Here is a 4,987-nt window from a genome sequence, read left to right as displayed (position 1 = left end):
GAAAGTTGCTAAGACCCCTTGCTCACAGGCTGTGGGGACACAAGGGCCCTGTGACCTTGCTGCTGGGAGTATGTCTTCAGCCCTGCAGACGGTGCCTTTGCAAGATCTATCAACACGGCAGACTGGCCCAGCGATTTTTACTAATAAATACCTGATCTGCTGAACGGGTTGGGTTAATGACAGGTGGGATCATACTTGGGGCACTCAATCAGCAGGACCAGGAGATAGGCACAGAGACTAGGACAATATCGGGTCCCCCCACAAGGAGATGCAGGTGAGGGGCGCGGAGAACTGTCTCTCATGATGGCTGGGACTCAGCCTCAGAAATCCTGCTCTAGAATCTTTTGGCCAATAAGCAACTGAAGCTTGGTGCGGGGCTGGTTGGAACAGCTACATTTGCAGAGCCAATCAACGGAGGCAGGACTGCATACTACCAAGATTCACAGGCTCCCAAGTCGGCAGAAGGCCGCAGCTATGCGTCCTGGACCTGCCACTTATAAGTTCAGTGACTGTGAGCAGGCTTTGTCACTTTTTAAAAGCTGTTTCCACATCTGTGAGATGTAAATGACAGAGATATCTATCTCACAGTCTTGTGAGGATTCAGTGAAACAATTCAGGGCAAGCACATGGCAAGCAGTAAAGACAGCAACATTTTAGCTTAATTTTTTTTTGAAGATTTTATTTATTTATTTGAGAGCCAGAGACAGAGATAGCAAGTGAGAACACTGAGCGGGGAGGAGAGGGAGAAGCAGGCTCCCCACTGAGCAGGGAGCCCGATGCGGGGCTCGATCCCAGGACCCTAGGATCATGACCTGAGCCGAAGGCAGACGCTTAACCGACTAAGCCACCCAGGCGCCGCATAGCTGAACTGTTATAAGTAAATAAATGAAGGAAGGAAGTAAAGTGTTGTGAGTAAATAAAACGGAAATATTTTGGGATGGGTGTATGTTTGCATGTGTCCAAAATGAAGCAACATGTTGACCCAGGATTATTTCCTCATGACTCTGAGACCTGTAATTCCTTGAGCAACCGCCAGGACGACAACAAGACATTTTCTCTTGAAATGATTTTCAAATAGTTACAGTGATTAAGAGAGATGTGTTTTGTCCTCTAGGGAGTTAGGCTCTGAACTCCCCTTCATTTCCTCCTTCTCCTTTGCCCCAGTGTGCTACCTTTATAGAAGAGAATATCACACACTGAGCAGGTGCCCCACACACCCAAACTGCAAGAAGCATTAGCACTTGGATGGGACTTTGCTTCATTCAGATGAAAATATAGTATCTTTTGCTCAAGGGAGGAGGGGTGGGGCACCTGGTTGACTCTCTCTAGGTGCCAGAATTTCATAGATGGAACCCTCCAGAGCAAGTTTGGCAGTTTACAAATCCTGGGAGGTAGTTTTTTGCGAGACCAGGCTTTGCGGGGCATGTGGAAACTACATTTGGTTCATTCTGAAAAAACACAGACACACAAAGCACCCTGAAGTTCCTCTTTACCAAGGACGTGGCGTGAACTCATCACCAGCGGCTGGAGCCTCTCTGGCTTAGATGCGCTTCTTTGGCGTTTGGCCACATCTGCCTCCCACATGCTCTCATCTAGCTTGGGATCCTCCTACTTATGTGGGGACCTGGTCTCCAAATCTCCTATTTTGCTTAAGCATTCGCTTCAAGTACAGTTCTCAGTCTCCCTCTCCCAACTGCCTTCCTTTTCCCATAATTTCTGGTTTCTGTTTTTATCTGTGTTCACACTCATTTTTCTCTAGGTGTCCCCAGCCACTTCCTTCTTCTCCCTGCTCATGTCCTTGGCTCAAAAGACTTCCCTACCCAAGAATGAAATTAAGAAAACAGCTCACTTTACCAGAGTATCAAAAAGGAAAAAATATGAATCACCTTAACCAAGGAAGTTTCGGATCTGTACACTGAAAACTACAGAGCCCTGTCGAAAGAAATTAAAGAACACCTCAATAAATGGAATGATATTCCTTGTGAATGGATTGGAAGCTTTAATCTTGTTAAGATGGCAATATTCACCAAATTAATCTACAGATTCTATGCAATTCCTTTCAAAATTCCAATTTGCAGAAATGGAAGAGCTGAATCTAAAATTCACATGGAAATGCAAGGGGTCCTAGACAGCCAAAAGAATCCCTAAAAAGAAGAACTAACTTGGAGGACTCACACTTCCTGATTTCAAAGCTTACTACAGAGCAACACAAATCAGAGCAATGTGGTACTGGCAAAAAGACAGACATAGAGGTCAATGGAATAAAACTGAGAGTCCAGAAATAAACCCATACATCTATGGTCAAATGATTGTTAACAAGGATTCCAAGACTATTCACTGGGCAAAGAATAGACTTTTCAATAAATGGGGTTGGAACATCTAGATAGCCACATGCAAAAAAATGAATTTGTACCCCTACCTCACACCATAAACAAAATCAACTCAAAATGGATCAAAGACCTAAATGGAAGAGCTGAAACTATAAAACACTTAGAAGGGCAAATAAGTATAAATCTTCATGACCTTGGATTAGGCAGTGATTTCTTAAATGACACCAAAGAAAAAGATAAATAAACTGGACTTCATCAAAATAAAAAACTGTTATGCATCAAAGAACACTGACAAGAAAGTGAAAAGACAACCCACAGACTAGGAGAAAATATTTGCACATTGTATATCTGATAAGGATCTAGTATCCGTAATTTATAAAGATGCTTACAACTCAACAATAAAAGGACAAACAACCCAATTAAAAAGTGGGCAAAGGATTTGAATAAACATTTCTCCAAAGAAGCTATACCAGTGACCAATAAGTACATGTAAAGATGGTCAACATCATTAGTCAGTAGGGAAATGCAAATCAAAGCCACAATGAGATATCACTTCAAATCCACTGAGATGGTAATAATAATAATAATAATAGGGGCGCTTGGGTGGTGCAGTCAGTTGAGCGTCAGACTCTTGGTTTCGGCTTGGGTCATGATCTTGGGGTTGTGTGATTGAACCCCACATCACGCTCCAGGCTCAGGGCTGAGTCTGTTTCAGATTCTCTCTCTCCCTCTCCCTCTGTCCCTCCCACTCATGCTCTCTCTCAAATAAATAGTAAATAAATCTTTAAAAAAATAATAATAAAAGAGAAATAAGTGTTGGTGAGGATGTTGAGAAATTGGAACTCTCATACGTTATTGACGGGAATGTAGTATGATACAGCCATTGTGGAAATCATTTTGGGAGTACCTCAAGTAGTTAAACAAAGAGTTATTCTATAAGCCCAGCAATTCCACTCCTAGGTACTCAAGGGAATTGTAAACATTTATTTGCACAAAAACGTGTACACAAATGTTCAGAGCAGCATTATTCATAATAAAAGAGAGAAACAACCCGAATGTCCACGAACAGATGAATGGAATAAACCAAATATGGGATGGAATACACAGTGGAGTACTATTCAGCCATGAAGAGGAATGAAGCACTGATAAATTTTTTTTAAAAGATTTTATTTACTTGACAGAGAGAGCGAGTGAGCACAAGCAGGGGGAGCGGTAGAGGGAGAGGGAGAAGCAGGCTCCCCGCTGAGCAGGGAGCCAGATGCGGGGCTCAATCCTAGGACCCTGAGATCATGACCTGAGCGGAAGGCAGACACTTAATCGATTGAGCCACCGAGGCGCCCGGAAGCACTGATACGTGTTACAACATGGATGGACCTTGAAAACATTATGCCAAATGAAAGAAGCCAGGTATAGGGGTGCCTGGGTGGCTCAGTCATTAAGTGTCTGCCTTCGGCTCAGGTCATGATCCCAGGGTCCGGGGATCGAGCCCCGCATTGGGCTCCCCGCTCCGCGGGAAGCCTGCTTCTCCCTCTCCCACTCCCCCTGCTTGTGTTCCCTCTCTCACTGTGTCTCTCTCTGTCAAATAAATAAATAAAATCTTAAAAAAAAAAAGAAAGAAAGAAAGAAAGAAAGAAGCCAGACAAAAAAACAGCATATTACATGGTCCCAAATATATGAAATCTCCAGAACAGGCCAATCTGTAGAGACAGGAAGTAAATATAACGGTTGCCTAGGGCTGGGGGAGGGGAGAATTGGGAGTGACCACTAACGGGTATGGAGTTTCTTTTTGGGTGATGAAAATGTTCGTTAATTAGATACTGGCAATGACTGTACAACACTGTAATGTACTAAAAACTACTGAATTGCACACTTCAAAATGGTAAATTTTATGTTATATGAATTTTATCTCAAAAAAAAAAAAAAAAGACTGCCTCAGAGGGATCAGCATCTTGAATCTCTCTAGCTAATCAGTAGAGAGAATCTGATTGGTCCAGGTAGGACCAGGTGCCCAGGCTGGGACACAGGGTCACAGGGACCAAGCAGAGCTGAGGGGGATTCACCCTTGCGGGTGGGGACACAGTGTTCAGCAGAGAGGGGTATGGCCTGGGCAGTTGTCCTGAAAAATGTCTACTTTAAGTATATAAAAAAAAAAAACGAGCATTAAAGAGATTTTTAGGGAAAAAAACCACCCATAATTTGCTCATCTTAATTACGACAGTCTTTATTTCTGCAAATCCTTCCAGTATTTGTCCACAGGCCAACATATTTTTCTGAGTTGTAATCACTGTGTTTGTGCTGTTTATTTCCTGTTTTTTTTTCTCTTCCCGTCATATCACAAACATTTCCTTCGTTTCTAAAGCACCTTCATAATTATCCTTTTTAATGGCTGCATAACATTCAATTGAGTTGATGTACCATAATGTCTTAATCACTTTGCCATTTCTGGATATTTACATGGTTTCTAATTTTTTCTATTATGTATATATCAATTACACTGCAGGAAATACTTCCGTGCATACTGATTTTTTTCTTTACTGGAGTTGCCCAAATTACTTAAAAAGACCAAATAGGATAAATTTCCCCAGGAAATGGCAAACTAACCAAAGAGCCTAGGAAGAAAAGAGACTCATCAAGTCACTGGTGCTAGCTGAGAATGC

This window comes from Neomonachus schauinslandi, chromosome 16 (genome assembly GCF_002201575.2).
Source record: "Neomonachus schauinslandi chromosome 16, ASM220157v2, whole genome shotgun sequence".
Classification (NCBI taxonomy): domain Eukaryota; kingdom Metazoa; phylum Chordata; class Mammalia; order Carnivora; family Phocidae; genus Neomonachus; species Neomonachus schauinslandi.
The sequence above is the reverse complement of the archived record's forward strand: the minus strand, read 5'-3'. Positions refer to the sequence as shown.